Source organism: Lichenostomus cassidix, chromosome 3 (genome assembly GCF_008360975.1).
Source record: "Lichenostomus cassidix isolate B80296 chromosome 3, HeHo_3.0, whole genome shotgun sequence".
NCBI classification, from domain to species: domain Eukaryota; kingdom Metazoa; phylum Chordata; class Aves; order Passeriformes; family Meliphagidae; genus Lichenostomus; species Lichenostomus cassidix.
In genome coordinates, this window is record NC_139483.1 from 50,888,596 (window position 1) to 50,904,584 (window position 15,989).

Below are 15,989 nucleotides of genomic sequence, written 5' to 3' on the forward strand. Positions count from 1 at the left end.
TGAGCAGGTCTGGATGTATAGAAAAGGAAAGAGTAAGTGGGTGACTACCCCACAGGAAGTTTCTATTTTAAAAAGTGTCTGCCTTGACTGAAAATCAAGATAACACCTCTGAAATTCCCACCTGTCGAATACATTCTGTTTCCCCCTTGGTTTTCTTTTTTTTCTCTACTGTGAACTGAGCTACTCTAATTTTTTTTTTTTTTGTGACTTTCAGCAAAAGAAGATACAGAAGGAACTGTGGACCAACACTGAGGGCATCAAGCCCACAAGAGACTTAGCCTTTGTCCCTCTTGAGACATCGATACAATGCCAGCTTGAGTGGACTCTGAATCCAAGTTTTAATTAGACAGAAGGTGAAATCAGTCAAACCTACCTCTTGCCCAAATACTATTCTTTCCTTAGTATCCCACTGTTCTCCAGAAAAAATGGTCTTCTGCCTGTTGATGACCATTAATACAGGCACAGGATCCAAACTCTGTCCCACTGTGCTCCTCACCACCTGCATGTTGTCTACCTCTCTATCGAGAGTCTCCAATAAAAGCTTCCTTTAATAGAATTGTCCTGACTCACAGGTAGGGGGGGAGGGAAGCTGACCTCGCTGCAGCACCAAGAGTCTCTGACGCATTTTGGGAGGTTGTGGTTTCGGGTCTGAAAGAATTCAGCCTTGTTTTCAACTAGGTTTTATACAATTAACTTCCAAAATATCACCCTATAGCTCCATGTCCATTTGAAACTTGATATTGTTTGGTGGTTCGACTTAGGTCTATTCAGGGCTTTAGCCGTGTGCTTGGCGAATTAGCAGTACTCACCAGCAGCAGAGAGTTTCTCAGAAACGCAGCCACCCAGGCTCCTGCCTGGCTCCACCTCTTGTCCGCCCACTCCCAGTTTCAGACATTTCACATTCCAAAACTGGAAGTGTCTATGCAACGTAAGGTCACATTATTGCACAACATGCTCCTTTCCTTCTAAGAGCCACTGCATCTTCAAAAGTACATCAACTCCAACATCAAGAGAGCTGTTTACAGTGAATTTCTATCTGAGTGGGAGTATTTTCTCCATGAATCTTATAACAAGGACATGACATGTATGACTCTTCCCTACATTTGGTATAATTGTTACCGAGATAGCATTTATTCAATACTTCCACATCAGCATGCCTTCCCCTTTAATCTGCCTTTTGAGAAATTGAGAATTCATTTTTACACTTCCTTAAAGTATTTCTGTGCTGGATAATTTTAGGACACACTAAACAGAACAATTTCTGCCTTTCTTATATTTAGAACCAAGGCCTTCGCAATGCAAGCATGAAATACAACTGATTGTCACCAATGCAGGTTTTGCCAATTGTTTTTTTTCTTGCCAAACAGTGTGAATAACTGCTGTGATAATTCCTTCAGTTAGTCTTCAAATTCTAACAGGTGAACGTAAACTCCAGTTTCAATTATACTTGAAGAACACCTTGCATTTTAGTATAGGGTGAGGTGGGCTTTGTTGTTTTTCCCAAAGGACAACACACAAGGGGAAATGATGGAGACATATTGTGTTCAGATTTTTGGTACAATTAAGTCTTTGCTGTTACCATAGAAGCCTATTTGCTGCTCTCTGGAATGACTTATATTGGTATCACCTAAAGACAACTGTTGATATATTTAAATAAAGAATTAATGACCAGTCCTTATGTGTCTCTTCTTTCCATTCAGATCTGTCACCTTTGCCTTCAGCACCACTGGGGCAGCTAAGCAGTGGGGAAGCAGAAGGGTTTGGGGCTGGGAGGGTTCCCAGCACCATCTGGTAAGAATGGGGATGTTGGCAGGATTAATGACTAAGGTAGGTTTCAAAAACCCTTCCTCATTTCACAGGTCTCCATAAGCTGGTTCTCAATAAGCTGTGAGTCCAACCCTCTGAGAAGGAAGAAGGTTCAGATCCAACAGTCAGCACTCAGAAATCTGATTCAGGCAACCCAATGAAAATTATGAGGGTCAAAACAAACCAGTGACAGAGTAAGGAGGAATGGAAAATCGAAAAAATCCTATGAGAGGGGCAGAACAAGGGACAGAGAAGGACACATTAGATGTGTTGGCACCATACTCTGCTGTAGGTAAAGGTAGCCTGGGATTTTCACTCTGGGTCATTCATTTGGAAGATATAATTGAGAGTCAACTGCCCTTCATCCAGTGGAAGAGAAACTTAAAATGGAGCTAGTGGCTTAAAGTTAGTTAGCTCTTGTTCAGTCTGTGCACAAGTTAAAGGTTAGACTGTAATATTTAACCACAGCTCCCATGCACCGGGGAGGCTGCCTGAAGGAAAGTCAGACATTGGCCATGCTGCTTCCTGTGTGCCCCAGGTGAAAAAATCTGCACCTGCCTTCAGCCTCATGTAGATAGCAAGCTTCTTCTGGTACAGTGGCTGTCACAGAGTGTGCTTTCTGGTACGGTCCATTTCCTCCTGCGGGACATTTCCCTCGGGAACAACAGGGGCTAGTGCTCTGTGCGTGGCACCAGTCACAATCACCACAACTGCCAGCTGGTCACCATGGAAAATAACCAAAGTTTTAGTGCTGTGAGTAGAACTTGCTCCATGTGACAACGAGAACAGGATGGAGAACTGATGAGAAATAGCAAGACAAAGATTCATAGAAGTCTGGAGACACAGTACCATAGGGAGAACGCAGCACCAATAGGTGCTACTACAAATATTGGTACTATTCAAATCAGCAGTTTAAAAAGTAAAAGTGGTATTCATTCTTTTTTAACATTCATCCATAAGAGGTCACTGTGTGACACGATGAACACCTTGGTGCCAGCAGCATTCCTCTCCCTTCCCATATGCTCAGCACCAGGTGTCCAGGCACCTACAGTAATGTCTCAGCCATTACCCAGCTCCCTTTGGTAGGAGCTGTCAGGGCAGGCATTAAAACAAGAGAAGTGGAAGTCCTTCATCCTGATTGTGAGATCTTAGTCAATTTTACAATCATTTAAACATACTATTTATTCTCCATTAATCTCAAAAGGACTCCAAGAGTTTTACAGCCCCCATAGACATTTTAAATAACCAGTGTAAAATACACAAAAATTTGGAAACTGAGTTTAAACAGCAAAGATATATGTTCACAAATACACAAAACTCCTCTGGTTTCCTAGGGTTTGGGGCCTCTATTTTAGAATCTGTTTCACTTTGACATTGCTTTTTCAGTATTTAGTAGACTTCTTCACACAAGTGACTACAACACAGTGTGGGACACGAAGACTGTCAAGGTGATCTGCCCACAGGAACATCTTAGGCATAAAATTTTTGTACTGCCATTCATCATGCGACAAGAGATATAATAGGCAGATGCAACTTAATGGCAACTGAAACCTTTTTAGCTCAGATCAGCTAATCAAAGGTCTTTGTGGAGTAAAGTGACTTAAAGGGAAGTATTTCATTCGGAGATTTCCATGGGAAAACAAAAATATAAAAATAGCAATATGGAAATTTTCCAGTGGAAAACTTGTTCTTGTGGAAATTCCGCTTTCAATTGACAAATTGTTTTTATGGGAAATTCCTAAGCAGTTGTAGGCACAGCCCTCATGCTGAGAAGTTTAAAAGCAGCTCATGTTTGACCCAGCACCCTCAGATTTCCCACATCAGATACACTGCAAGAGCAAAATCCTCGTCTTTCCCTCACTCCCGAGCAAACCCTGCAGCACACAAGCAGTCTCACTGCGGGCTCGAGAGTATATTGACTGCAGTGGCAGGGTGCATGTGGTTACAGATGGGGTGCTTGAAGGATTAATCTTTTAATGTCCCAAAGCAAGACTAACTAGAAGCTCTTATATGAGCTGTCTCTAATGCTCTGATAGCTCTGATACAGGTAAAGCTGTCACTGACTCCAGCAACAGGTTTACCTGCCCTAGGGATTGCAGGCTTGGGAGAATCTTAAATGAAGCTTCTCACAGCGGACTGCGAGAGAAGTCAGGGAGAGAAAATTTGGGGCTGACTTTCATGTGCTTACATTACGTGAATGGTCACAAATCATGGATATAACTCTATCATTATTAACTGTTTCACACTAGCTTAAACCTGTCAATAAGAACTACACACTCTACAGCTACCATTACAAGAGAGCAAGACAAACATTTTTAGCAAGCTTGCTAAGGGTCTTCTAAATTTGTAGGAGGATCATTGAGTAAGTGTCTCCTTTACAGAGTGATATTAGGAAAGCATAAACCATTCATTATAATGCATCTTCTATCCACCACTTTAGCATGAATCATCATACTGTGTAAACAGGCTAGAAATCATATTTATGGTAGGGCTCAAAGTATCCCAGGAAGTCAGAGGAATAAAAAACCTATTACAGTAGGCAAGCTTGTACAAAACCTCACAGTCCAGAAAGGTACTAGAAAGGTACTGAACACCTAAATCATTCACCTAAACATTTGAGGTGATTTACAGTATTTCTGTAGCAGACCTGGACATTTCACACTAATGCATTTTTAACACAAAATAAAATTGAGAAGCCTTTGAGTAAAAAAGTTAATTCTACTGACTGTACGGGACTGGTCTTCACAATTTATTCTAAAGAGTGAAACTCTCTTTTGCAACTACCTTCTGCCCCATACAGCCTATTCAAGCACAGAGAGGATCCAGCATGCCCCAAACTGAGTTGGGCTGGAGGACCACAAGCACAGTGGAGCTTTGGCAGGAGCAGGAGCCCTGAGGTGCCACTGGAGAAGCCTGTCAGCAGCTGGCTGCCTGCCAGAGGCTGCGGGCTACAAGGTGAAGAAATGGTCAAAGGCCACTGCTCAGCTGCTACAGTGACCTTCAGCTATGCTGACCTGCAACAGGAATGCACCTCTTGGCCACGCTCGTGTTTCCAGGCGCTTTCTTGGCTATCTGCAGCACCACATACACACGCATGACACTGAGTTCACACACTCAGCCCATGCACTGCACACGAGGCCAGCGAGCTCCCCTTTGGCCCCACTGCTGCTCCACACCCAGGCAGCACAGCAACCACGTGTGCTCACCAAGGCATGCTGCATGGCTACGGCAACCAGACACCCCGAGGTCGAGCTGCAAGTAATTTGAATTTCAGAGATGGGCAAAAAATCCTGCGTGTCTCCACTTTGCAACATCACAGTAATAAAATAAAATTGCAATGAAAGCCTTATTAATGCAAGCTTTGTTACTGAAGTGACAAGAAGGGCATTTATTTTCAGAGCCAGACACTCGAAGGAATACCCCACATGCTAGATAGCATAAGTATCCAGTATTTCCAGTATATAACAGGGCTACTTCTACTACACTGAAGCACATGTGATAAGAGAAGAGGGCCCGGGCCCTTCTCCATATTCTCTGCATACCTGTTACTATCACACAGCTGCTCTCAAGTCTACAGTTTCCTGTGCACTACAAACTGCATACCACTTCCCCTACGGAAAAAAAAGCCTTGCTTGTTCTTAATTGACGATGGAAATACTGTCATATTTTCCACTAGCCAAGGTTGTAACCATTACTGAACAAACCTTCATTAATTTTTCCACAACATTTTGCAGAAATGTCAGGAAACAGCTGCACCAGAAATGATTAACTGTCCTTATCACTAGGGCTTCATGGACCAACTTCAAATTATATGGGTTTTCTTCTTTCAAAACTCTACATTTAGTGATATTTCTTGTTATTCGTTAGCTGACTGTTTCAGTACAACACTTTCTCTTCAGAAGTATCTGATTGCACAGGTTCAGTGGCAGACAGACATTTTACGACCAGTGGAAGAATTTGTACAGTTTGGAGCTGCATACTTCTAGGAAAAGATTGCTTCCTGCAGATTGCTCAGCTGTGTCTTTCTTGGATCAAATTCAATGAAATTCACAACTTGCAGTCAGATTGTATTTTCCAGTCAGGCTGAATTCATTACACTGACATAAACTCCTCTTGCTGCATTTTCTTACTCCTTTCTTTTCCTGTCCTCCTATTTTCCTTGTCCCTTCTCTCTCCCCACACTCTTTCTCACCTCTTCTTTGAGCTATACCATGTGTCAAAACTTATGATACAATGCCCTGTACATTTTCTGGCAAAAACAAGTGGAACAGTACACATCACCATCCCAAACATGCAAATGCTGAGATGCTAGAAGGCTTAGTACCAAATGAAAGTGCAGCCATCTGGAGGTAACTGCTAGTGTGGATCTGAGCTTCCCGACTGGCTAAAATTTGCAGTCTCAGAACTTTTTAGCAAAGTGTTAGTGAGCAAGAGACTCCACTCACACAGATTTGCACAGGGCACTGGACTGTAATTTTTCAAAAATGTAAATTCTTCCAATTTCTGATAAGAACACAGCAAGGTTTATAGGATTACTTTTAATGACTGAAATTGTAGTATGGTGTCTTGCTTATATTTTGAAATAATTTAGCGTTACTACAGCATGGTATGTAACAATAATTCTGCATATATGTCACTGGCAGATTTAAAATTGCAATTGTTCGCTCTATGTCTTAATTGAAGCTGTAAGCCTCAAATCTGTGACCTTAAGATATTTTTAGACAGAGTGAAATATAGATGCAAATAGGTATATAGATGTCTTGGAAGTTACGTAAAATTAATACCACCAGGTGGGGGGTTCAGTGGTTCAGTGGTTCAGTGTTCATGCTGTTCTGACCCCCTATTCCTAGCAAAAAGTAGGCTACTTGCAGAATTATACAGAAATGAAACATACAGAGGTTTATCTAGGCATTATAAAAAATCCTTCCTGCTGCCTGTATTTCAAGACTATTTGCATGTCTTGCTTTTTCGAAGTGTCTCTTGCACAGCAGTGTGCACTGCAGCACACAATCCCCACGCAGCTCTGCCCAGGGAGAGCCAGCCACTGATGTCCTCACCCAGTGCTGCGTCAACTCCTGAACTCCTTCACTGCCTTCAGCAGGTATACAGATGCCTGGCAGACCCTGGGTCAAGATGCCTAACACAGGATGCTGGCCTTGTTGTTTAATTGGTGAAGTGCTGGCTATGAAGAAAAACAGCTCTGTTTTTAAATTACTTTACCAAGATATCTGCTTAGATGGCAGAAATTGCAGTACACTAAATTCTGCTTAAAATACGCATGAATATATATGGGTTCTATTTACAAGACATGAAACACTGCCAAAAGCATGGAGGTTTTTTAATGATGCAGTTTTATAATACGCAACACCAAATTTCTCCTTCACGATATCCTTATCTGTCTCTGCTCTGGTTTGAAAGCAGTAGCTCGCGGTGCCAGAGGATTTCAAGGACCGCGTCCTTACAACACACGGCATGTCAGCGCACGGGCGGCTGCACGGGCCACACGTATTGTGTGATTGTTCGATTTCATTAAACGAGCTCTGATTTCTACGGCTCTTGGGGTCAGTTTTGTTTTTGTTTTTGTTTTTGGCAGGCGGCAGCTGCTCCAGGCTTGGGTTTTTCCTTCCCCATCCCTCCCGTCCCCCGATGCAGTCTTTCGTGCCCAGCAGCTGTGAGGCTGAAGAGCGTAGTGCCCATTTCTGCCTCCTCTGGACATTTTCGAGTGTCATTTCCCTGCTCCCTGCCACAGACTGTCAGGGAACTGGCGAATGGATTTGCTGTCCAGCCACCCTCCTTGGCTGCCTGCAGGAAGTGAAGGAAGAAACACGTTTCTCTCTGGCTACTAGCGGGACCAGAAGCGAGTGCTCTCGCTCCCCCGAGTTTGCACATCTTGAGCTCAAACCTACAGGAAGACGCAGCCTCCTTCTTTCACACTGTCAGCAACGAGCAGCAGGATCTAGGGGCAATGTCACAACACAAAGAGAGACCTTGAACTTGCTTCACCCTTTGCATAGCCATTTATATTTGGGCAAAGTGGATAACAGCTCCTTTAGCACCAGAGTAGTGGCATTTTATGCTCGCTTGGCATTCACTTTACCCAGGTATAAATAGCAAAAGGTTTCAGGCGGTAGAGAATCAGGACCAGTATATTCAAAGGATTCTCAGCCAAAATAAAGCAGCTAGTCCTCCACACCACAGCTTGTGCAATCTTGCTCAGCTGCAGAAAACATTCCCTGAAGGATGCCTGGGACTGCTGGTTTGGCAGCATTGCATGCTCTGGTCCTTGGGGAAAATGTGCCTTCCTACCACCCCGTACCTAGTGGTGGAATCAGACTGCAAGCTTTCACCTGTAAAGTAGGCAGTAACAGGGTTCTGTTTCTTAATGGGAGCCTTTTATTAGCTCACACAGCGTATTTACTACCCTACCAGTATTAAGTGCTTGCCTTAATATCCTTAGCACACAAGGTAGTGGTACATATCATCATAGTTACAATAACATTGGTTTGAACTATGTTAATTGAGAGCATCTATTCTAAAATTCAATTGTTCCAAACAAAAAGTGAAGTGTGCCATTACTCGGCTGACACATTATCGGGGAGAGTCCTCAGTGTACAAGAGCCACAGCGATAAGGGCCCAATGCACACAAGTGCCATTAAGTTACATGCTAACAAAACCTGAAAAATGTGTGCTAAAACCCCGTTTCAGAGGATGGCTGCCATACTCTTGTGTACCAAAGTTCTCAGTTTTCCACTTAAATCCTGCCTGGTGAGTCAGGACATGGCCAGGTTTCCATACTGCAGCAGTATTCCATTACTCCTCCTTATAAATTTCACACGCTGTTAATGCTTTCCAAACTGGCAACAGAGCTCAGGGGTGCATGAGGACAGTTTATTTTCCTGCTGAACTTTAAACAGAAATTCCACAGGACCTCTGGCGGGGGTAACAGCTCTGGTGACAGCCATCAGTTCCCACCCTTTCACCCACCCAACCTTGATCCCAGGCTGTGTGGAAACATCTCGGTTGCTCTCAGACACTGCAGAGTGGAAATGGAACAACTCAGACACCCATGACTTCCATTGCAGGGACCTTGAGAGGGATCCATAAGAAGAGATATCCCATATAGCACCACCCTGGACTGCAGAATATCTGGGATCAGTTCCAGGGTTGAGCAAAGGTTCAAGGGATTGTCCTTCTCAATTTAACCCCTTCTTTCACTGAATTCATATACAGAATGAAACATAGGTCCAAGACTATTTACATAATTCTGAAATATTATGGTTATCTCAAAATATGTTCTGTGTTTCTTTGAACACTTTTTCTGCACTCATGATATCACATGAGAATTTCCAGTGTCTTCCTTATAGAGCTAGCTCCTATGGCTGAAGATAAATATTGCATAATTAAAAATAAAAAAAAAAAAAAAGTCAATGAGAGAGATCAAACTTTTCCTTAACTTTTTGTTCTTTTAAGCTAGTCAAGCTAGTCTTATTAAATTCTAAGAGCTAACAATTCTCTGCCCATCAAAGATGTGCCTGTGGAGAGAAGATGACAGAAGAGCAGCTTCTCAGTGCTTCAGGTCTCCTACAGGAACAAAAGTAACTGTGTGTACTGCACACAGGCACAGTTTTTGAGACTGTCAATGTGAAACTGACCAGCTTTTGACTACCAACCCAAATAAAGGCAGAGCTGCTGTGAGTGGCTGAAAATGGACCTTTTCTTGACAAGATGAATTGTCTTCTGAACTATCTGATAAGACCTCTATTGGGGATCCACTAACTTTAAGCTATCTTGGGTGTTATTGCATACAACAACATCAGCACTTCCGTAACTGCAGTTTCTATGTGCCCAAGTGTCCAAGATCCAGAGGAAAAATTGAACCTTGAATTGTCCATGGTGCACTTGAAATGGCAACATTGCCAAGCAGAAATCACCAAGTTATATTTTAGGACAAAGTAAATAAAAATCTCCAAACATTTCAGACAGAAAAACCTCACCCACCATATCTCCTTGTATGTTTACAAGCATGCTTTTCTGCTTGTTGGTTCAAGAAGCAGGCTCCCGGGATACTTGATGCAAGAATTACATAAGAGAAGGGAAACTGGCAAATCAAATATGTGGACAAAGCAAAGACATCACTTCCAAATGAACAAAAAGCTGTCCCAAAAGAGAAATGTTTCTGATTTCAGCAAGAGCTGGATTCAGTTGTAACAAAAGAATACTCAGGATTTAAATATGAGCAACTTCCACATGAAGCCTTTTAGGAATGAAAAACTATAGTCTCAGACCCACTCCCTCAATTCACGCAAAACCACCCTTCTTTCGCTCTCCTACCTGGCTGCTGCCATCAAAGGTGCAAGTGAGTAATGGTTCCAGTCAAAGCAATTTGGTTCACTACTCCAGCAAATATGGCTGTTGACTCTCTCTTCCACCTATTTGGAAAACAAATATCAAAGATTTTTAAGGACTGTGATCAATTCAGCCTGCTGTTTGATTTTATAACCTAATTGACATTATGGGGTCAGCTATATCAATACATGTAAGAACTTCAGAGATTCAGTCACAGTCCTTCTTGCTACCTTCAGAATAATGTGGTACTCGCGATCAGTAGCTCTTTGTGGTTTCCAACTTGCCATGGGCTAGAATACATATCAACTAATATATGCCAAAGTGAAAACAATAGACATACAAGACCAGTAGGTGCATACAAGGATGTATTTCCAGACATGAAAACAACAGACATACAAGACCAGTAGGTGCATATAAGGATGTATTTCCAAACATGAAAATAACAGACATACAAGACCAGTAGGTGCAAATAAGGATGTATTTTCAAACATGATTTATACAAAAAGCACGGTAAACACAAAGCATGAAGTATCTTTAGTCAAAGAAAAATGTCATCTCTTTACAGTTAGGCCTTGTCATTCCAAGTGTTCTGCTTAATTTCTGTCTAATTTTGAAAACATCATGCCCAAATCCTAATTTAAGAGCACATACTTTTTAATTAAATGCAAATACTTCCCTGTTATTGAACTGGAGCAATGTGATTGTCTTTAATTCTGCTTCTTCCCTGTTTAGCACTGTGCTTTAAAAGTGAGATCACCTCTAGGAATTCCCTTTTCCATATGATGCTAGTCTGTTTTAGAAAATAAGTTATTAGCATATGCTGTGAAAAACAGTCATAATCCTGACATCTCTCTTTACATGTGATGGCACTCTGGGAATGACCACAAAGAAAGCACTTTCTGCATACAAAAGACCTGTTTGTAGGTATGTGTGCAAGAGTGTATGTGCATCTGAGGCACAGAGCACCAGGAGATACATTCATTAATGTGTTAGACGTTAGACTAGCCATAGGCTGCCCTGTTTACACCTGCAGGGAGTGGGTTATTGAGTACCCTTAACTGGGGCATGCAGACAAGGCACCCAGAACTGGAGACTCATATCTAATTTGTGCACAGTTGAGTTGACTGAAACACCCACCTTGTTAATACTGAGGCAACAAACCTGCAGTGATCTTCTAGTGAAAACATGCTCCAGTAGGCCTGGCTGTTCTGATTTTGAGAAGACTGGTACGAACACACAGACAACCACAGAGCGCATTTTGCCCAGGGCACTTTCTTTCAGGCTTTCCCTGCATCCTTGAATGCCCACATGTGAGATGCCAGGTGACGTGACAGGGACAGGCAACAAGTGTGGCCATCCCAGGTGGATGTGCTCCTGAATAGGACAGCACCTCAGGGGTGCACAGGGTCCCACCAAGAAGTGCAGCACATGTTGCTGCTTCTCCTGCTCTTTTGCCCTGGCCATGTCACTGGGCCCTGGCTGGCCACCATCTCAGGTGATCAGGCCACCGCAGCAGAAGAAGGTATGTGCTCCTCAAGGGCTCACACAAGCCATGGCAGAGAAGCATGCCAGAGGGCTTGGACAGGAACATCTCAAACTTATCACTGCACTTGCGGATTTGTGCCTGTGGCCTGACCATTCCAGCCGTGAAGCCAACAGCAAACTTCCTTCTGCTTCCTGCGAGTATAAGAGCTGCACACACTGCCCCTTCACAGGGAAAGCTTGTCCTCTATGGGGTGGGTGACACATGGTGCTTCCACCACTACCAGAGCACAGATGTGAGCTGGTGGAAACAGGGTGCCAAAAGCTGAAAGGTAAAGCAGGCCTGGAACCGGCTGGCAGTAAAATGGGCATGCTTATGCTTTTTTTCCCTGCAATGTTTGCTATCAGCAACAAAAATAAATAGCAAATGATAACATGTACTGACCAGCAATGTCAACAGCAGTATATACAGGCATCTGAGTATATACAGTAATATATGCTCTGGCTGCAGCCCCTGGTGCTTTATCACACCAATCTACAGCTTTCGAGGAAATTATCTGGGTGTGAAGCCAGGAATCACTTTTGAACCTTTGAACAGACAGGGCCCAATATGGTTTTAATCTGTTGGTCAAACCTTGGCATGGCTCTACTCAAGGGCAAAACACTGTATTTAGCAGGGTCAGTATTTCAATCGCTACTTTTACAGTTGACCTAAAAATGTCCCAGCCAAAAAAGCAAATAAAGCGGTCAAAGCAATAAAGAAGTCATGAGTGCTTATTCTCCCATCCTTCACTAGGACTTAGGGATGCTCTGGATTGTAGCATCCTCTCCCTGGTGTGCCATGGATACCTTCCAACCCTAAAGCAGATCCCCCTGTGCTTCCACAGGCCTAACTGGTTTTAGTGATGCTGGCTACACTTGCACACAGTTATTTTTAATTAATATGCATCATGAACTTGTTTATGCAGTCTGCAGCCAAAAGACAACGGTCTTTATTTTAATTTACACTCAGTCCTGTCTATAGCACCCTGGCAGAAGCAGAGGGGACTTTCCTGAAAACACAATAAAGCCATAAGTGAAAGATGTCATTTATGGAACAAAACCACACTACTGCTGGTCCAGCTTTATAGAGGGTGTTGAAATTGAAATCCATGAGGAACACTATGTTCCATTTTCCCCTAATTTATTTTAGCTCATAACTGATGGAAGCCAATGTCTTCCCTCTTGCTGTGGTAACCTCACTGTCTTCAATATTGTTCCTCAAAGAATACTCTAGCATTTGATTCATTCAATGAAGGCTGGATGAGCTTCTGAGTCTTTAAGAAGCTTAATCATTATTTACAAGAAGGCAAAATATTATCCAAAGCAAGATCTGGTTAAGGACAGCTGTATTTTGTCCTGGCAGTACTAGTGCATCTCCTTACTAACCTACCATCTCATGGCAGCACTGGTTCTAGCAAACAGGACGTGGTGTGAAGGAACAGCCAACCTGTAGAGTCTCTAACAAGCCCAGATAATGCACGTGTCACCAAACAGGGTTTTTCTACCTAATTAAATCTCCCAGAGTTATTGTTTTGATAGTAAAACCAGGAACTTTAATTTGTTTTTATCACTGTATTAGAAAACATGTGAGCGATCCTTTGTTCCTTTGCAGCAGAAGTAAACGAGTATGCCTCCAATAGCTGCCCATCAGACAGACAGCAATGCAACCACCACTGCTGAGCATTTTCTAGTATTTCTAGTATAATTGCTAGGTCTCTCCTTCCAACTAACAAATGATTGGACAAAAGGAAATGACCTCAAGTTGCATCAGAGGAGGTTTAGATTGGATACTAGGAAAAACTTCCTTATGGAAAGAGTTGTCAAGTATTGGAACAGGGCTGTGGTTGAGTCACCATCCCTGGAGGTATTTAAAAGACATGTAGATGTGGCACTTGGGGGACATGGCTTAGTCGTGGATTTGGCAGTGCTGGGTTAACAGCTGGACTTCCAACCTAAACGACTCTGTGATTCTATTTGGTCATACCTGGTCATGACTCTCCTAATCTGCTGCAGTTGTTTGCCAGCCATTGGGGTTATGAATAGACAAGCTCATCAGAAGGGAAATGAGAGTATGAAAATCACAGAATGTTTCACCACTTGGAAGAGTTTTTTTCAGTTTGAACTTTGTATCTCAGATGCTCTGGGAATAGCCTTTTACACAGGACCTGGAAACACAGGCAGAAGTGCTCTGATAATGACTCTTAAACACCATCTGCTTTTGGAAGACTGCTAGCAGCCTTGGCAACCTCTGTAATAATTTTCTAGTCATAAAACTACACCTTCAGCAGTAAAACAAAAATGTTACAGATATATCAGCATCATCTGACAATAAGGATTAATTAATTTCATGGATCAACAACAAGGACTTTGTTTTATATTACTTCTTATATATTCGTTACACTGACGCTGTAAGGTTAGTTGAGTGTAGGGGAGTTGATAGGGAGATTCCTGTGCAGCTTCCAAAGGAAAAAAAAAGCCAGAAATCTCATGTGTATTTTAATCAGAAACTAAAATTTCAGGAAAGCAACTGGGTAATATTTTACTGCTAAATATTCTAAGATTCTGAAATTGTACAGTAAACAGGTAAAATTGCTTCAAGAGTACAAAGGGCAAATAAAGCCATGCTTGTGTTACTCCTTAACTGGCGTGCAGCAGATAGCATTCCAGCACAAACTGCAGCTTACCATGGTCTGGGAATTTGCCTAAAGCCTCAGTTTGACCAGGTCTGTAAGAAAGCCAGGTACCATTAAATTGCAGCCAGGTTCCAGGATTATACAGAATAATTTGTACTAAAGAAGAGCCAGGCAATATGGGTAGAAAAATGTGCACAATTCTGCAGTGCATCACCAAATAACTTGAATTCATGGCTGGTGACTCAAAACAGTGGCACTATATGCAAATCTTCCACTCCAAACCATCTTGGATAAGTCCTCCCTTTATAGATGTTTTCTTACTTAATACAATCAATTGACCATAAAGGTCTCTGTACTGTAATATGTAGGGAGTGTGAAGCCAGTCAGTGTGGATTTTCTAATGCTCTTTTTGCTCCTTTTCTCCTTTTCAAACACAGACGGTCCATAGAACTCTGTGAATTACGGTCTGTAACGGGAGAAATAAGAAGTCTAAAATTTGCCTGATTGCAGCTATGATGCATTAAGCTCCAGGCATCAATCTCAATCACAGCACTTTTTCTCCAAATGGGCAATATTTTACAGTTATCGCTCTCTAAACAAAACATAATTTATTACACACACTATTTGATAGCTATAGGAGCTAAGACTAGAAGCAAAAAAGTCTTCTGACTTCCATGAAGGAGGTAAAAGCAATGTCTTACTTTAAATTGGCTTCATATGATCAATGCCAGAAGACAATCATCTGTGAAATGATGTTCATGCCCTGATCACATGCAATTATACCATATACAATTGAACTTGGAAAAAGTGGAAGAAAATTATTCCCATTACTTTACTGGTGTTCTTAATGTGTTCACACAAACATCTTTGAATAGATGAATTAAAATATTTAGAGCAACTCTACCTTTGCCCTCTTAGTTCCAGGTCATTCTGGTAGCTCTCAATACTGCAGAAATGTTTTCCTACAACCTGTTTGATGAAATTAATGGATCAAATCTTGAACTACTTCCAAAGTTAAAGGTATATAATTTATTTTTTGAATCAAATGTCTCTACGCTGTAAACATTTTTGTCTTCATTACTAAAACAGCAAGAGATTTGAAGCTGCTTTATTTTTCAGTATATATGCTTTTTTTGTTTTCCATGATTTTCTCATTACAAGTGTGATAGCCCATTTAGATTTGGTTTATAGACAGCTTTTCTTCGTTTTGGTATCCTGCTAGCACCATGTCGCAGATCTCAATGCAAAGAGCACCAAGAAATCTTTGTAAAATTTCAGTTGTTCAAATTTGTACATGTGTATATTTATGTGCATACATATGTGTTTATATACATAAATATATTTATATATCAATATGTGCATATGTATACATATTATATAAATAAAAATAGACATATTTACTAATGCATGTGTGTTAGTCAAACTTGTTTTATTGTCTCTCAGGCTCTGCAATCCAAACAAAATTTAGCTAAAAGGAACATTTCCTATGAGCTCTGCTTACTTTACACATAGGTGATTCTTTATTAAAACCAAGCACATAATTTCATCTTGGGAGCCTCCCTACGTTATCTCCTCTATCTGCAGAGCCCATTCTGCACAGGAGGTCATTTTGCTGCTGCCACTGAATCTATGATTTTGGGTTAGTTTTTTCCACTTCAGCCAGGAGCTAAATTAGCAAG

The 15,989-nt window shown here is 41.8% G+C and overlaps 1 protein-coding gene across 6 annotated transcripts in view; it reads right to left on the reverse strand.

Annotated features, from left to right (window-relative positions):
- Window positions 1-15,989, reverse strand: part of HIVEP2 (HIVEP zinc finger 2) — a 137,339-nt gene that overhangs the window by 42,808 nt on the left and 78,542 nt on the right. For 4 of the 6 annotated variants that reach the window (XM_085055720.1, XM_085055721.1, XM_085055722.1 and 1 more), the window contains one exon: window positions 10,139-10,236. The exons of the other annotated variants lie outside the window; for them this stretch is intronic. The gene's annotated coding sequence lies outside the window, so the exon portion shown is untranslated. The remainder of the gene's footprint in view (window positions 1-10,138; window positions 10,237-15,989) is intronic. 6 annotated transcript variants of the gene reach the window in all.